This window comes from Podarcis cretensis (genome assembly GCF_951804945.1).
Source record: "Podarcis cretensis genome assembly, chromosome: 5".
Classification (NCBI taxonomy): domain Eukaryota; kingdom Metazoa; phylum Chordata; class Lepidosauria; order Squamata; family Lacertidae; genus Podarcis; species Podarcis cretensis.
This window is the reverse complement of record NC_137174.1, coordinates 81,151,210-81,170,319: the sequence shown is the minus strand read 5'-3', so window position 1 is coordinate 81,170,319 and position 19,110 is coordinate 81,151,210. Positions and strand designations below refer to the sequence as shown.

The following is a 19,110-nucleotide window of genomic DNA, read 5'->3' as shown; positions in this document are numbered from 1 at the left end:
TTCTGATCCAGCATATCTAAAATGTCTCAGTTAACAACATCAAAAATCAGCAAGTGGTGGCAATTCATGATCTATGGTGTGATTCAGTGTACTAAAACAGTAAGCCTGGAGTAAGGTATTCTCATGCTAATCTGGTTTTCCAGTGGTCGGGGTGCAGGGAGAACTGGAGTGAGGAAAGATGTAAAAACTCCATAAAAGGCCACTCAGTGAAGTCACAATGCTGTTAGCTAAACGTTTGGTGAATCATAAATCATAGGTATCATAGTTCATAGCCTTGTGATCTGACTCTGATTTTTGCCGTGGCAGCAACATAAAGAAACCTTCTTGAGATTCCTACTGCCTAAAACAATGATTACAACTAAGATGTGTTTTTATGGACTTTTAATCCTCCCATCATATTTAATGCACATGTTCTCCATATTTGAACTATTTCATTATTAGAAATTACAGATATTCTTGAATTTAGGAGGCTTGCAAAAGTCATTGCATCCTTAACACTATTATTTAGTTGTTGGTCCTCCCTCAAGATCTACATTGTTACATGGGGGTTCTTCCAAGGCAAATTTCAACAGTCAATCTGAAAAGGTCCAGCACTGAAAAAATAAATCAAAATTAAATTCTGAAATGGTATCACATCCTTAATTTTATAAATCACCTCTGTTATTACAAGTGGATCAGGACAATTCCTCTGACTTCTGAGTCCCACGTGGTGGGCCAAGATATACAAGACTACAGACAGATGAAGAAAAGTATTGTTTGCCCATGTTCCAATCCCATATCCCCTTTTTCGTAATAATATGTAAGAAGCTGCCACATATCAGATCTATGTCTCAGTCTATTTGCTCATCTAGCCCAGTGTTGTCTAACAGGCAAATGTTTTCTAGAATCTTTCCCATAACTTTTAATGCCTGGGACCTCTTGCATGCAGAATCGGTGTTCTATGCTGAGCCTCTCTCCCAAATAGTTTGGAGACCTTTTTTTTGGCATTCAAAGTGCAGTATCTGAATAAGAAATAATCAGGCATACAGCAGAAGTACCTTCCTCTTAAAGTTGAATTAAACTGTACTGCTTACCTTAGTCATACGTATTTGTTCAAGGCAGGTGGTCTTCAGTGCAACTCCTGAAGCTTTTAAAATATATTAAGAAAAGTATGCAACATTTTGCCAGCTGAACTGGTCAAGTACTCCAGTAGTGGAGTGCGTATCTCAAATGGCACGTCCAACCATGCCTCATACTTCGGTGAGTTCAAAGCATCACCTAGGAGCTCAGCAGCTCAGTAATGCTCTTCAATTAGCACAGAGTGCTCCAGAGTTCATCAAGTATGCAACTCAATTAGCAAAGCTCCCTGGATTGGTAACAATAGTGACATGAAATGCAGTTCTCCAGGCCAATAAAATATGCAGCTCAATTAGCAATCCATGCAGGTTGAAAATTAAAATATGTAACTTGATCTTCCAACTAGAAGATGGATGACTAGTTAAATTTTCAGCCTATCCATTAACAACAGTTGCCGTGTTTGTATGATGGGGATGAGAAATACCAACCGTGATACTTGCTCAGTTTTACCATTCCTTTGCTGATCTGTGCACCCCTGGCTTACTACACTTTGCATGGAATCAGGTAGTAGAATTCTGGATAGTACCACTTCAAATTGCAGGTGGGGAATTATATTTTAAAATTATAGTTTTGAATTGTGCTTTTCTGTTTTACTTTTGGTTATTGTACATAGGTGTGTTACAGTCTATTTTGAACGTCTTTGTGCAAAGGCAGCGGCTAACATAATCAACCAATATATACCTTTAAAAAAAGTTTCCCCATGGAAAAAATTGTTAACATGTCAGAGATTATTCGTGTTAATTTACTATGAGCAGGGAACATAGGAAGCTGCCTTATATGGAGTCAGACCATTGGTCTATTTAGCTCACTGTTGATTGGCAGTAGCTCTCCAGAGTTTCAGACAGAAGCCTTTCTCAGTCCTACTTGCAAATGTCAGGGTTTGAACCTGGGACCTTCTGCATGGAAAAGAGATGTTCCACCATAGGCATGCACAGCACATTTCATTAGGGTGTGCATCCAGGAGATTTTTATTTTTTATTTTGCAAACATTTATTGAATGTTCATGCTCAATACTAAATGACACTATATTTAATTCATCAAACAAACTAAATAAATTAAAACTTTTTAAACTAACAACTAAACTAAGAAACTTAAAAAACGAGATACAAAATACCATTTGTTGCTGCAGTGATAATCAGGCATATGCAAAGAGATAGTCAATTTTCATGATCTTTATCTTTAACCAGATAATGAGCTAACCGAGATTGACCAAAGCAGATGAAGGTTTCTTCATCTTCCTTTCCCAGAGAGTCTCCACAAAAGGTGGTGAGCTTGGTGGGTGGTGGAAGAAGGGAGAGACAGAATCATGAGACAGAGACAGATGTAGGCAGAAGAAAAAGGCTGGAATGGATCTGCAGTGTCTGTCTATGTCTGTCTTTAGAAGCAGTGGTGGGGTGATTGGCACTGGAGGAGTCCCTCCTCCTCCATTGCTGCTGCCATTGGACCCATGGCTTCCATCACTTCCAGATACAGAAACAAGCAGACACTGCAGATCCATTCAGGATCCATCCCAGTGTTTTTCTTCTGCCAGGATCTCTGTCTGCTTGCTTTCTTCCCCACTGCCACTTCTCCATAGGTCACGGCAGCTGAGCGAGCCAGGTGTCTAATGCATGCTCACCCCTTTCCACGATCCCCGAACAGACCTGTTCAGAGAGCAGACCTGGCATGTCTGGTGCACATACCTGTATGCTCCACCACATCATCTGCAGTCTGAAATGGTGCAGTATGGATTCCCACCACACAACTATACATAATGTGGACAACAGTAAATTTTAAATTAAAAAAAATGACTCAGTTGAGGGATGGAGGAATGTGGTTGTACAAGAAGGTGGCTTGTAACCTCATCTTGGAACTTCAAAACTCACCCTCAGAAATCATCCCTCTGATTCCCACAATTTCAGAACATTGTTTAGTCCCCTGTATCTTGCTGAATTGACATTCTGTATGATTTAGACAAAGGTCCGTGTAGTTAAAGCCATGGTTTTCCCAGTAGTGATGTATGGAAGTGAGAGCTGGACCATAAAGAAGGCTGATCGCCGAAGAATTGATGCTTTTGAATTATGGTGTTGGAGGAGACTCTTGAGAGTCCCATGGACTGCAAGAAGATCAAACCTATCCATTCTGAAGGAAATCAGCCCTGAGTGCTCACTGGAAGGACAGATCCTGAAGCTGAGGCTCCAATACTTTGGCCACCTCATGAGAAGAGAAGACTCCCTGGAAAAGACCCTGATGTTGGGAAAGATGGAGGGCACAAGGAGAAGGGGACGACAGAGGACAAGATGGTTGGACAGTGTTCTCGAAGCTACAGACATGAGTCTGACCAAACTGCGGGAGGCAGTGGAAGACAGGAGTGCCTGGCGTGCTCTGGTCCATGGGGTCACGAAGAGTCGGACACAACTAAACGACTAAACAACAACAACATGTATATGAGACACAATATAGTTTTATCACATTATAAGTTGAATTAAACTGTACTGCTTACCTTAGTCATACTTGGAAGTATTTGTTCAAGGCAGGTGGTCTTCAGTGCAACTCCTGAAGCTTTTAAAATATATTGTATTAAGAAAAGTATGCAACATTTTGCCAGCTGAACTGGTCAGGTACTCCAGTAGTGGAGTACGTATAAGAATTCAGGGTCCGGGAATATCTTGACGTATGGAAGCGCATGTCAGCAGTGCCGTTTTTGCCGTTTCCCCATAAAAATAGCTCAAAAACTATATGTTTTGGTGTTTTTGCTAAATTTCCTACTTTGTTAATGGGCTACATCTCAACTAAAAATCAACTTGAGGTAACCCTTTTAAGATTTGGCTAGGCTATAATCAGTGCTTTTTTCTGGGAGGACACAGGGGTACGCATACCCCTAAACATTTTGTGGACTTAAGTTTGGCCTCATTAAGGGGCAATATTTCAATATGAGTAGAAAAATGAGAGTACCCCTAAACATATTTTTTTTGGGGGGAGCACTGGCTATAGTCTGGTGTATACATTTTCGCTTGTAATGTGATTTCATTTATTTGTTTGGTTTGGCCCTAATGCAAAAAGACCCAGTCCTGGTCTTGTTGTGTGCTATCTTATAAAGACTCTCCTCCCTGAAAGAGAGGGGAGTGGTTGTGAGCGGGAGCCTGAACACCGCCCCTAGCAGGGGGCGTAGCCCCCTGCCTCCAGCTCACCTGGCTGGCGCTCACGCCCCCCCCCCCCGGTGGCCGTCCAACCAGGTGCCGTGGGGGGGGGCGTGTCCAGCAGCCTTGATGCTGCAGCGTCAGCCTCTCCCCGGCCTCATTTCTCTTCGTTGTCCTGTGCGAGTCAGGAGTCATCGTAGGGAAGAGCTCAGCCACGAGGTTTGGAGTCGGGGGGGTATTTGTGTGTGTGGAGGCTGTCTGGTTCCTGGCTTGCCTTTTTAAATTTAGGAGGCTTGCGTGCGCTCATTGCTTTACTGCTTTTAAAAACCTACGCACCCAAGTTTGCCTTGCTGTCTTGCTGTGTCCTCTTTTCTGTGTAAAAACCTACATTTAACCTTTTATTTCCCCCCACTCCTGGTGCTGGATTTGTTTGGGTGTTTTTAAGTGCGAATTACCTTTCTTATGCTGCAGCTTGTTCCTTTGCCCAGCACATGGTCACTCCACCACCAGCGAGGTCTGAGTGTGAATGCCATCTTACTATCTCCCTTGTCTCCTCACTTTCCTTCCCTGGCCTCTGTCTTGGTGGCTGTGCGTTTTATTTTAATTTTGGCCAGTGTGCATGTATGTTTTTTCCCCTCTATTGCCCTTGCCCGTCCGATTGCCTGGCTGGTCTGGGTGACTGAGTGGGTTTGCCTTTGGGTTTGCCTTACATTTTAATTTGTTGGCCAGGGTGCTTGTACGTTTTCCCCCCTCCCTTGCCCTTGACTGTTCCTCTCTAATTTTAAGTCGTGTGTGTGTGCTGGCAGCATGTGTTTGTGCCTGCCGTTTGTTGATTTATTACTCTTTTAGTGTGGGTTTGATTTACCCTGCCATCCATTGGTACCACTTAAATCGGGAGCCCCCTCTGAAATTTTAAATGATGCTGGGGCTTAGAATAGACTGTGCATTTAAACCTCACCCCTCTTACTTTATCTAAGCCACCCCCCCTTTTTGCTTGGCGTTTGGGGGGAGAAATAAGGCAGGGCTTGGGGGGGACAATTCAGGGTTTCTGACCAGGGAACCATTCCTCAGCATTGTACATTTATATGTTTAGAACCTTTGATGGTGTACCTTTGCCTGGTTCTCGTCATTGGCTTCACTTGCCAGTACAGGGTCCCTAAAGAAAACCGCTTTTAAACAAAACAAAACAAAACAAAACAGGTTGTGGCTTATAGAACCTTACTGAAAAGTCCAGGTTTATATTTCCACTTCATTTTGGCTCACTGTAAAGGACAGCTATTTTCCTTTTCTTCTAAACTTTTCCTTGCCCGGCATGTTCATTTTACCCCCAACTCCCCCCCAGGCTTTTCTTCTCCTCCCTTCACCCCTCCTCCCTCCCAGCACCCCCCACCCTTTCAGAGTTCCCTTTGCTTCTGGCCTGAGTCATCACAGTTACCAGACAGGTTTTTCAACTTGCTTACTTGCAGGCTTGATTGCTCTCTGAGTGACCAGCAGTTTGTTAGGCATTGTCTTTAAGCACCTGGGCAGTTCAGCAGCTCTAGTTGCATTGTCAGTTTAACTAACCAGCAGTTTGTCCATTTGCAGTCTTTTGTCTGTTTAAGCACTCTCATGGAGCTGACCTTGTGGGCAAAGATTTACTTTTCTTTGTTTGGCAAAGTTTTCTTTGTTTGGTAGACGTTTTCCCAGTAGTGAGATATTCCCCTTAAGAGCAACCTCACCCCTCCTTTTCAGAGGGCCATTTGTGTGGGCCTGGAATCTTGTTGATTTCCTTTTCTCTTAATTTGGCTGCAGCTTCTGGGCATTTCCTAGTAAGCAGTTATTTTCAATTCTGATTACTTGGTGTTGCTATGCACCTAGATTTGCCTATCATTTAAAAGGGGCAACATTTAATTGTAGGCAATTATCTTCCAATTCTGTCTGACTGCAGTTGAGGTTTCTTTGTGTATGGGTCTGTTCCTTGGAGCCAGGTGCTAACAACTAGCTGAGCGCTGCTGCTTGAACTCTTGCTGGGTTGTGATTTAATAAATATAAATAAATACAAGCGGTGCATTTAAGTGACGTATAGCTTATTCTGTATGGGACACTGTGCATATTCCTACATTGCAGAGGACTGAATGAGATTTTATTTATTGATTGATTTAAAAGGCTCACTGTTCTGCCGAAATGCTGGTAGAAGGACCATCTCCTTAAGTGTATTTTTCCTACATTTTCATTTGATAGCAGTTCCTGTGTCTGTTGTTCTCTGATTGTTCTATGGTACCATCCCTCTAAATCACTAGGAGTTTTACCTGAGGAAGCAGCTCTATATAATTGATTGTGTGCATCTGCCTGAATTGTATATTGACTAACAGATACATAAATTAATAAGGAAGTATGTTCTGAGCATACTATTGCATGGAATTTGCACAGTGTAGTTAATTCAGCTGATGTTAAGAATTTATATAGCCAAGCATTAATAATCAACTCAAGGAAACATTATATAGCCAAGCGTTAATAATCAACTCAAGGAAACATTGTTTTTGGCAGCATATTCCTTCTGCTGGGCCTCCAGCATTACCTTTTGTTTTGCAAAGTGTTAGTTAAAGGACATTTCCCTGAGAGCGATTTTCTTTGATTCCATTTGATTGCAGTATGGGGGCTGCGTTGCTCTGCTGTTCCTATTGTTTCATCACTACATGCTTGTGAGTTGCTCCTCAAGAGGCAGGTCTATCCACCTGACCCATTTGTTTGGTGTCAAATAAATTTATAGACATAAGAGAGTCTGTGTACTGGTCCAGTAAACGCTTCCGCTGCGCAACCAGCAACAGTTCTCTTTGCAGAGCATTAATTAAGTCCAGTGCAGAGATTCTTGTTGCAGTATATGCTTCAGAGTCTCAGCAGCAAGGAAATAACGACACAGGGAAGCCTGTCTTTCCAAAGACAGGTTTATTGCAGAAAGATAACAGAAATACCTCCGGAGCTTTCAGACATTTTTGCTTCACGCCCCCACAGGCACAGAAAACAAACACTCTTTATATACTGAGCAACTTAACAACTTAACGAGCTTGACTACTTAAAGTCACATGACATTGCTAACTTGCCAGCGTCTTAGGTTTCACACCCTAACACCCCCTCTCGCTGGCAATACAAAAACAAAATTACTTCAGACCCATTTCTTCACAAAAGTTTTCATGCCGCTGAAACCCAAGCGGTTTTGTAAAACCATCAGCTTGATTTTCATGACTGGGACAGTAATTTAATTCAACAATTCCTGCTTTTACCGTTTGACAAACATTTTGAAAGCGGATGTCCAAATGTTTTGTACGATCTTTAAACTGCCCATTTTGTGCTAACTTAAGACACGGTTGATTATCACCCCATACAGTGATTGGAGTGATGGTCTTTTCATACATCTCTTGTGCCAAGCATTTGTAAAATTCTAGATCTCTACATAACTCAGATAAGGCACAGAACTCAGCTTCTGTTGACGACAAAGCAATCAGGTTCTGTTTCTTGGATCTCCACCCAATCAGAGAGTTACCAAATTTTATTACACAGCCAGACACTGATTTTCTATCCTTTAAATTTCCCCAATCACTATCTGCCCAACAAATAATCTGTGCTTGTCCTTCAGAAGATAATTCAAGGCAAAAATCTTTAGTGTATTGTAAATATCTTAACACTCTTTGAATTCCTTTCCATGCATTTACACTAGGTTTTGAAGCTTCTCTGCTGAGTAAGTTAACAGCGTAAGCAATGTCTGGTCTACTCCATTGCGAAAGATGAAGTAAGCTTCCCAGTGCTGACTGAAAGATTTCAGCACGCTTGAATTCAGCACTATCCTTGAACTCATTGTCTTTTACAAAACCCATTTCCATTGGCGTTCTAACACCTGCACACTCCGTCATGCCAAACTTTTTCAACATTTGCAATATCTTGCCTTTTTGATTCAGTATAAAACTGCCATTTTTGGTCCTATCTATCTGAACACCAAGATAGACCTTTACATCACCAAGATTCTTAACTTTGAAGTGTTTATTTAACTCTTTGGCTAGTTTTTTTACTTGTTCTTGTGTCTTTGAAGTATAAATCAGGTCATCTACATAAACAAGCAAAGATTCTTGGGCATCTCCTGAACCTCTGAAATATAAGCAATTATCAGCCTTGCTCCTGCTAAAACCAATGCCTACCAAAACGTCATTCAAACACTCATTCCAATTATGAGCAGATTGCTTGAGTCCATAAATAGATTTATGTAGTTTCCATACCTGATTTGATTTACCAACTTTCAATCCTGGCGGTAGCTCCATATAGAGCTCTTCAGCCAAGTCTGAATGAAGATAAGCTGTAGAGACATCAAATTGATTCACTTTGAACCCTTTCTGAGCAGCAACTGCTAATAGTGCCCGAAGGGTTTCACTCCTTGAAGTGGGTGCATAGACTTCGGAATAATGTAACCCCTCTCTTTGCGTAAAACCTCGAGCTACAAGCCTTGCTTTGTACTCTGGTTTCCCCATCGCTGTTGTCTTTATCCTGTACACCCACCTACAACTTACTGTCTTGGTACCTTCTGGCAGTTTGGTGATGGAAAACACACCCAGTTCTTTCATAGAATTCAACTCTTTTTGCATGGCCTCACACCACCTACTGGCCTCCTCCTGGGGTAATTGCTCAACCTCTTCAAAACTTTCAGGTTCGCAATTTGCCAAACCAGCCCAAACACTAATAGCTTGGTACCTTTCAGGAGGTTTACCTTTGTTGGCACGCTTGGAACGCCTTAACGGTTCCTGTGATGTTCCTTCAGTTTCCCCCTCTGACCCAGAATCACTAGTCGTCACCTGTTTGTCACTAGTAGTTGAAGAACTTTCTGATTCTGACTTTACACGTCTCTCTTGCTGTATGGGTGAACTTTTAGAGCTAGAAGATTCTGACTTTACAGACTTGGGTGAACTAAACGATTTCTCACCCTCGTCCTCAGACTCAAATTCCTCAGCCTGTTCTGGAACTAATACCTGCCCTGGGGCCTGAGTTTCATTGTTACTCTTCACCACATCAAATAGTATGTCAGGATTTCCATGAATTTTATTCCAACCATCCTGTTCACAAAATTCCGCACTTCTGCTGATTGTGATTTTTGTTTGATTGCCTTCTACATTCACAAATCTCCAACCTTTTGTGTTTGCTTGATAACCACAGAAAAACATTTCTTTAGATCTAGGATCACCTTTCCTATGTTGTGCCCTAGGCACCAGCACATAAGCACAACATCCAAAAACTCTTAGATGATCAATTTTTGGTTTTCTCCCAAATAGCATGAAGTAAGGAGTGTTGCCTACTGTGCTATTGTACACTCTGTTAAAAGTATAATTCGCATACAGTGCAGCCTCAGCCCAAAACCGCTGTGGAAGTCCAGAATCAAACAGCAAAGCAGTAATGGCTTCCTGTAATGTTCGAAATTTTCTTTCGGCAACTGCATGCTCCTGTGGTGAATAGGGATTGGTAAGTCTATGAACTATACCTTTCCTTTTTAACCACGTCTCCAGCGTGTGGTTCACATATTCCCCACCACGATCTGATTGTATTTTACGCACCCTGGTGTCAAATTTACATTCGACTTCTTCAATCCAATCCATCAGGATGGAAGCTGCTTGTGATTTTTCTTTCAGAAAGAAAACCCAACTAGCCCTTGAAAAATCATCCACCAAAATTTGCATAAATCTCGCACCTCCAAGCGATTTGACTGGCATAGGGCCACACATGTCTGTGTGCACAAGTTCAAAGGGTTTCTTGCTTACTCTATCAGATCTAGGATAGTTACATGTCTTAACCTTAGCATGTTTACAAGCACAACAATCCAGAAAATTTGGACAGGGTTTAATGTTACACTCCTCAGCTAAATCTGGCATCTTGCTTACATACTTAAAGCATATATGAGCTAACCTTCTGTGTAGTAGATGTGCACAACCTGTATGAGGAGCCTTATTTACACACTTAGCTTGCGCTTCACCTGTTGAACATCTACCTGCTGCTAACTGCTCTTCATCCAAAACAAAAAGCCCATCCTCACAGGGAATTTTAACTAGCTCCTTCCCCTGTTTCGAAATGGTGCACACATCATTTTCAAACTCAACCTTAAAACCACTTTTTACCAGGCATGACACACTCAAAAGTCCATTCTTCATTCCTGGAAGAACGAAAACAGGAAGGTTAGTTTGCAAACAATTAACATAAATTGTGCCTTTAAGGTTCATTTCTCGTTTACTATTGTCTGCTATAGTCACAGTTTTTGCAACTGGCAATGTCTTGCAGTTCATCAAGCTGCCACTAGATGTCGCTGGAACTAAACTGTGACTTGCTCCACTGTCAATAATCCACTTCAAGGTTTGTTGGCTCCTTTTAGGACTCTGTTGTGCTGCCATTGCAGATAGTCCCTTATCAGCACCTGCTCCCCCTCTGGATCGTTGATTCTTGTAGTTCTCACTTCGTCTTCCCCTGTAGCTCCGGAAGCTGACCTTGGACTGTTGAAATTCCTGTTGCTTTTCTGGACACTTTGCTATCAAATGAAACCTGCTGCCACATCGAAAACATGACTTGCTGGCCATAGCAGACACTTGTGAGGCTTCCTTACAGCTCTGCCTGCTAGTTCCCCCACGCTGGGATTTATCTGAACATCCAACCGTTGGGGTACTTGAATTATCAATACGTTTTCGATGATGTTGATATTCTTGCTCACATAATCTACCAGTCACATAATTCATATTCAGCTGGTCCTCTGGCAAAACTTGTAAAGTTAGTACTAAGTTTTCAAACCCTGCATGCAGGCTGCTAAGCAGAGTATAAACTTTAATATTTTCAGGAAAATTCACACCTAGAGATGACAGTCGGTTGAAATACTCAGTCATCTGTGACGTGTGTTCAACCACACTATCCCCTGGCTTCAGTTTCAACTCATACAAAGCACTTCTCTCCGGGCGTGGCTCTATGGTGAATTCGCCTAAGAGCTTCCCAAATTTCAAATGCAGACCTTAAATTTTCCACATGAGGTAATTGGGAATCGTCTATCGATACCATCAACATGCATCTAGCTTTAGTGTCCATTTTATCATGTTCCCTGTTCTGAGCATGTGCAGCAGCCTGTTGCTCTGCTGTGGCATCTGCTGCAACAGCCACAAACGGCTTTCGCCTCTGGACATAGTCAGCCCACACTTCTTTGGCTTCCAACCAGACTTGAGCCCTCTTAGACCACTGCACATAATTAGCAGAGTTCAATTTTGTAAAGGGAACCTGGAAATTTTCCACTGCCATTCTTTGGGTCGGCTGCTACTCCCTCTGTGTGCCCTTGCTTCTCTTTCCCCTTGGGATTTGTCTTACTCACTTTTCAGACGCCTCCAGCCTCTCAGTTCCTTTAAGAGCTGGATTTACGACCATGCCGGTCTTCTCTCATCAGAAAGCTGCTTTCACTTTCTCTGCACACAATACAGCTGTAGAAACGTAGAAGGAGCCATAACCTAAGAGAGTCTGTGTACTGGTCCAGTAAACGCTTCCGCTGCGCAACCAGCAACAGTTCTCTTTGCAGAGCATTAATTAAGTCCAGTGCAGAGATTCTTGTTGCAGTACATGCTTCAGAGTCTCAGCAGCAAGGAAATAACGACACAGGGAAGCCTGTCTTTCCAAAGACAGGTTTATTGCAGAAAGATAACAGAAATACCTCCGGAGCTTTCAGACATTTTTGCTTCACGCCCCCACAGGCACAGAAAACAAACACTCTTTATATACTGAGCAACTTAACAACTTAACGAGCTTGACTACTTAAAGTCACATGACATTGCTAACTTGCCAGCGTCTTAGGTTTCACACCCTAACAATACAAACAGAACAGTCAAGTGATGAATAATTATTTCATATCATCGTCACTTACGGTAGACAATTGATAGTATCAGTAATTAATTCTACTTACAGTGGTAATTGATTGAACAAATAATTGGATTAGATTCTAGTAAATAACAATAATAATAAATAATAAGAACAATAAATAAATAAATAAATAATAGATAAATAATAATAGAATGATAATAATAATAATATTAAAATAAAAAATTAAAATAAAGAATATTAATAATAATATATAATAAAAAATAAATAAAGAGAATAAGTGGAATGGCATCACATACCAAGATTAAATTGATTAATTAATTAAGTAAATCTAAAGATAAATATATAAATAGACAAATAAAACTAATAAAAATAAAAATAAAATTAATAATAAATAATTGACATATATTTCGGAACCCTCAGTTGCTTAGATCATGGTGACAATAATGCCAAGGTTGCAGGTTCGATCCCTGTATGGAAAACTGCATATTCCTGCATTCCAAGGGGTTGGACTAAATGACCCATGGGGTCCCACACAATTCTAGAGAGCCTGGATAGCTCAACTGGTTAGAGCATGGGGCTGATAATGCTTGGGAATCTTTGTTTATTATAAGTAAAACAATCATTAATTAGTATATTTGTTCCAGAATCAATAACATGTCCCTGTACAACTGCTTGTAAGCGGTAGTTCGTGTTTGTGGCAGTAGCTTTAGCATGTTATCCATGGCGCCTAAGAGGAAGCGCTCTGCTACAGAATCAGCTCACACCTCAGGCTGCATGGGTGCCAATAGCCGTAATTCATCGGGGGTGCCACATGGACGGGATAATAACCTATTTCACACTGCCTAAATGCATTTAGATCGTTCATTGATGATTATGAGCAGCTTTTTTCCAATCATTCCCCTAACCCCATGCCCTCCACTGCTACCCCTGATATGCTCTTGGACAGTAACTGCAGCAGTGCAAACTAGGTCTCGGGCTCACTCGGCATCATCTGGTCCTCAGAACTGCATTGGGTCGCCTGCGAGGAGGCCGCCGGCCTGTGTCAATAACCCTGTTGTGTCCAGTTCTTCTAGTCCTTCGCAGAATAAGCAGCCCTGGGTCCAGCTTCCAGAATTGGGCACCTCGTCAGCCGGTGAGGAGGAACAGCAGCTGGAGGGGGAACTTCAGACAACTGAGGGGGACAAACTGTCAGGCAAAAGACGCACCAGGAAGAAGCACGTTTGTAAGAAGAGCAAGTTGAAAACGGGCAACACGGAAGAAGAGTCAGAACAGCCTATGTGCCTTATGGGGGGCCGCCACCGTTAGCTATGATAAAAGTTCTGAAGGAAGGCTTCCAGGATCTCGCTAGCACGCTGGGATCAATTTGAAAAGGGCATCTGGTCGGTGGCGGTCATCCCGTATGTTGAGAAGAAACCATTAGATTCTCATTGCATGGGTAAGCCGGACTTAAGAAGGGAGCCAAAGCGCAAGGTGTGTTGGAAATTCAATAAGGGATCATGCCAAGGCAGTCTGGTAAGTATCCGCACGAATGCGAGAGGTGTGCAGGGGTACACCCAGCTGCAGCGTGTTACAAAGAGAAGCAGCCCTTTCGGGGAGGTCGGGGTTTCCACCATTCTAGCTCCAGAGGAGCCCCCGCAGCAGGGAACAGACGATAGGGACCCTCCGGGTCTAGCATTTTCACTGATCCAGCTCCCTCCTCTCCGCAACCTCTTGTCTAGCTATCCAGATGGAAGCGCAGCATCCTTTCGTTGGAAGGGTTTTGTCAGAGGGTTTCAGAAAACCAGTAACCGACTCTTTAATTGCAAAGGATTTCCCCTAACCAGATGTCAGTAAGGGAAAGGCTTGAGGTTGCTGAAAAAGAAAATAGCTAAGGAAGTGGCAGCAGGGAGGGTGGCTGGTCCATTCGTACACCCCCCTATCCCAAACCTGCATATCTCACCCCTTGGTATTGTACCCAAAAAGACCCATGGTGAGTTTAGATTAATCCACAACCTTTCTTACCCTAAGGGTCTCGCTCTCAGATGTCTCGCTTCCGGTGGCTAGCACCTGGAGCTCATGGGCTTCAGGTCAGGGATATTGGGGCTTTTGCCTAGCGTGCCACCCACCACGGATTACATTCTGCAATACCTTTCCCATCTTGACGATTTGGGACGGGACCCCAAAACTTTAAAGATACACGTAGTCGCCATCAGCTTCTTTGCTAGAGCCATGTTTTCTTCTGACCTGTGCAGAGACTTCCTGATCCGCAGAGCTATTGAGGTTTGGGGCAGGCTACAGCCCCCCTAGAGCCGCAAGCCAATTTCTTACGGGCTGCTATCTCAGATACGCACAAAGCTTAGGTCAATCTGCTGGCCAAGTTCGAGGCCAGCCTCTTTTCCGCAGCATATGCGATCGCCTTCTTTGGTGCCTTGAGGGTTGGTGAAGTGGTAGCCGAGGTTAACGCAAGTGGGAGGAACTGCAGTTGACCGAAGCTAGCATGACTGTGCGCATACGTCAATCCCAAACGGACCAGGCAGGTAGGGGTTCCCTCGTAAAACTTACAGTTTCAGCGCAGCGGGGCCCATGCCCGGTCAAAGACACTAGATGGTACCTTTACCTCAGACTGCCCGGTCCTGGCCCGGTCCTGGTTCACGAGGATGGGTCACCTTTGTTGAGACACCAATTCACAAGGGCACTCCGCAAAGTTATTGATGCCTGTGGTTCATCTTCCCAGGATTATGCAGCACACTCATTTAGGATTGGCGCCGCCTCAACAGCTGCATGCTTGGGCCTGCCAGTGGATAAGATTAAGGAAATGGGCCGGTGGAATCCGACGCTTATAAAGGCTACATTCGTTAGAATGCGCCCTGCTCCTTTACCTCTACTTATCCATAATTTTCTTTTCTTTTTCTTCTCTCTCCTTTATTTTCAGCCGTTCTCAGAAGTGTCTGGATTTGTGGCCATGGTATAGTCCATTGGCCCACGTACGGTCAGTTAGCTGTGGCCTCACCCCTAACCTCGGATTGCTACCTGAAGTGCGAGTTTCCTGGTTTTCGAGACGAGGCATTGCTTATGCCATTGCTGAGAGGGGGAGTTGCCACGTTTGGCCCTCCTGATAGCCACCTGGAGTGCGAGTTTCCTGGTTTTCGAGATGAGGCATTGCTTATGCCATTGCTGAGAGGGAGAGTTGCCACGTTTGGCCCTCCTGGCAGCCACCTGGAGTGTGGGTTTCCTGGTTTTTGTGACGAGGCATTGCTTATGCCATTGCTGAGAGGGAGAGTTGCCACGTTTGGCCCTCCTGACAGCCACCTGGAGTGCGAGTTTCCTGGTTTTCATGACGAGGCATTGCTTATGCCATTGCTGAGAGGGAGAGTTGCCGCGTTTGGCCCTCCTAACATCCTTATCAGCAGAAGAAGTGTGGACTTGTCGTGGCACATAAAGAGAGATTTGGATGAGGTGGCTGCCTTGTGTCCCGGAACAACGGTGTTCTGGTCCTCCTTCTTGAAGAGAATTGTGTGACGCAGTGTGCAGAACTGTATGGCCATTGAAAAATCCAGGAAACTCTTAAATCATGCAATAGCCCGTTGGGTGCACTTTTTGTATGGCCGAGTCATTTATCATGACCGTATCCGGATCAGCGACCAAGCTTTATACCGGAATGACGGTATCCACCTATCGGATCTGGGGAACGACAGTTGGTTAGCTAGTGTCAGCAAATGCATCTGGGATTGGTTACAGCTTTGAGGGTATTGGCGGCGAGCCTTTCGGCTCGGGTGGCGGTTAGGCATTGGAATAATGTGCTGTGGTGTGTCGAAGTGCTAGGTGTGGCCATCGCCTATGCCTTCAATGTTTAGGGGTATTCCGTTAAAGGAATCTGGCGGTCGTGTATTCTGTCCAATGCCTGCTTGGCGGGAGGCCATGGCACGACCCTTGGTGACAGCAGGGGTGAGCCTATAGTTGGATTAGCATCAGCAGGTGATGAACCCCTGGTGAATAAACCCACTTGTTTCGTAATCCAATGCCTAAGCCAATACCTTTTCATTGCTGTAATCAATAAAGTTGTGGCCTTTTCTAGCCCATTAACCTTATATCACGTGTCCCTGTGTCTTCTTTTCACGCCGCGGTGGTCGGGTCCTCGAACCACAGTCTTATATCTGATGGCGTGCATCCATGTATGGTGTTTTTTCTTTCTTTCAAGATTATATGTTTCCAGTATGATTTCCTACTTATATGAAATCAACAGAGCTGATTTTTAAAATTAAAATATTCAATTGATAGACCATAATGGTTAATTATTTACAAGCAAGTTTCAGTTTAAAATGATATTGTAACTGTCAGCATTATCATTATTAGAATTAAAATGCATTCTTTGAGAAGTAGTTAACATACCTCATTTAGATTAAGTGTCATGAATACCAAAACGTTTTTCTCCCTATAAGTACATAATTACATCTAGGTAAAATAGTTTCTTTATTTAAGCCCTAGGACAGTAAATTCAACACTGCAACTCTCTATAGAAGAACAAATAGAGTTGCAAGTGTTTGATAATTTCCCTTGCTCTTTTCTGCACCTTTTCCAATTTTGTGGTATCCTTTCTGAGATTATCAATTATTTTAATTATTTGCCTTAGCCATAAGCAACTGCAAATCCACCTTAAAACAAATATGCGGGTGTTTTATTTCTAATATCCCAAAACCACATTAGCTAATACTCCTAGCATAACTTAATTTATGAGTCCAGGTTATAAAGAAAAACTTTCTCAATATCACTATCTCAGCAGCATTTGGAGTGAATTTAAAATTGCATTCATGTACACAGATTGTTCCCCTTTTCTTGCTAGCTAGTCAGGCAAAGGATGCAGCAGACCAAGTAATTATCATAATTTGCTTGCTAGCAAGCATTCTCATTCCTGAACAGGGGAACAAAAGAGACACTGTGCAAAAATGGGGCCAAGAGGCTGTTTCTATATTTAGCATAAATGGGAAATGTCCAGCCAAGTTAAGCATTTTTAAGTCCTGTTGATGTCAAGTGGATTGTTGAGCATATGCTTATATATCTGACTGACTCATGCTGTAAACTTCAGTCTAAGGGCCAAACTCAACATGACACAACAAAATTGTGTGAATGCAGCTAACACACACACACACACACACACACACACTTGCTTCTTCTTTGGTGATCACTTGTAACCAAGTAAGATTTTCTTCCATGAACACGGTCTTAACAGTGAGTCTGTAAGTGACTAGAGAGACCAATTCTGGATCCACATGTCCTTCCACAGTGGGGACACAGGTTTCCGGACTGGAGTTGATCACGGTGAGGGTTTGCCAAGTGTGCCTTCCTCTTAGCGTGTTTCTCCCTTTTGTCCTGAATTCAAGAGTCTTCAAAGCCCATGACACCTTTGTTCTCCAATTGGAGTCCTCGCAGGCCTCTCAGTACTGTTCTTTCTGGCTAGGCTTCTTTCAAGATTCTGGTCCCAAAGTTCTGCTATGGGTTTTCTCTCTAACCCTTCAAGCTCTTCTTCCTCTGACCACGAGCCTAAACCCCCTACCAGAACAGACTTTGAGCTCTCTTTCTCTTTGTTATCTTGGCTTTGCGGCTTATCTTGGGTACCTCACAACTACACCCCCGGGCTAGGTGATCCCTTCACAGATTTACCCTTCCCCCTCCAGGTGTATTGTTTTCCCCACCAAATCCTACCAGTTGTCAGTGTTTATACTACATTTTTAAAGATTTGCCTTGAGAGAGTCTTTGAACCTCTTTGTTGACTACCAGCATTATACTTACCATTTTTAAGTTTGGAATAGAGCAGTTGCTTTGGAAGACGATAATCAGGCACCCGCACAACATGACCAGTCCAGCGAAGCTGGTGTTGAAGAATCGTTGCTTCACTCTTTCATGTGAAGGGGAAACACCCTTGGGACTGCAAGGGGTGGGGAGGAAAAGGTTTATAATCCCTCCCACTTCATCTTGCAGAGAATGAAAATGGCTCCCTTTACCAACAATGCTATTTGAATTCTTCCCACTGGCCCTTCTTTCATATCCAAAACAAAAACATCCTTGAAACAAAGGAAATCTCTCATACCTGCCCACCTTGATTGTATCCACCTGCTGTTGGTATTGTGTTTGATGGCTACAGGCTGCTTATGACATTGATTATTATTATATTGCATTTATACCCCACCTTTTCCTCCAAGGAGCTCAAGGTGGCACACATGCTTCCCCCCTGCCCTCTTCCTTTAATCTCCACACCAACCCTGTGAGATGAACTAGGCTGAGGGACAATGACTGGCCCAAGCATCATGGACAAGCAGGGACTTGAACCCTGATCTCCCAGGTCCTATTCTGACACAGTAACCACACTGGCTAGGAATCACCTAGTAGGAAACCACCTGGTAGGAATCAGAAAGTGAAACGGACAGGACCAATGCTAATGAGCAGACATGGCAGGGGAAATCAGGAGACTCAAATGAGGGCTCAGCTCCAGGATTTGTGCGCCAGGGGGAGCTTTGGAGAAGGCACACCCAAGGAACCCCTTCTGATCTCATGTGTGAATTTTCACATAGTGCCTTTGAGTTTCTTGGGTGTTTTGGGGAAAACGAGAACAGGGCCACTGGCTGTTGTTGTTGTTGTTTAGTTGTTTAGTCGTGTCCAACTCTTCGTGACCCCATGGACCAGAGCACTCCAGGTGCTCCTGTCTTCCACTGCCTCCCGCAGTTTGGTCAAACTCATGCTGGTAGCTTCGAGAACACTGTCCAACCATCTCGTCCTCTGTCGTCCCCTTCTCCTTGTGCCCTCCATCTTTCCCAACATCAGCCTTTTTTATGGTCCAGCTCTCACTTCCATACATCACTACTGGGAAAACCATAGCTTTAACTATACGGACCTTTGTTGGCAAGGTGATGTCTCTGCTTTTTAAGATGCTGTCTAGGTTTGTCACTGCTTTTCTCCTAAGAAGCAGGCGTCTTTTAATTTCATGGCCACTGGATCTTTTGCCAAATGAAAAAAATATGATGCTGCCTTATAATACGTTGACCATTGT

General features: G+C 43.3%; 1 protein-coding gene across 11 annotated transcripts in view; it reads left to right on the top strand.

Annotated features, from left to right (window-relative positions):
• VEPH1 (ventricular zone expressed PH domain containing 1) overlaps positions 1 to 19,110 on the top strand; it is a 172,595-nt gene that overhangs the window by 16,839 nt on the left and 136,646 nt on the right. The gene's annotated exons all lie outside the window — the stretch shown is intronic.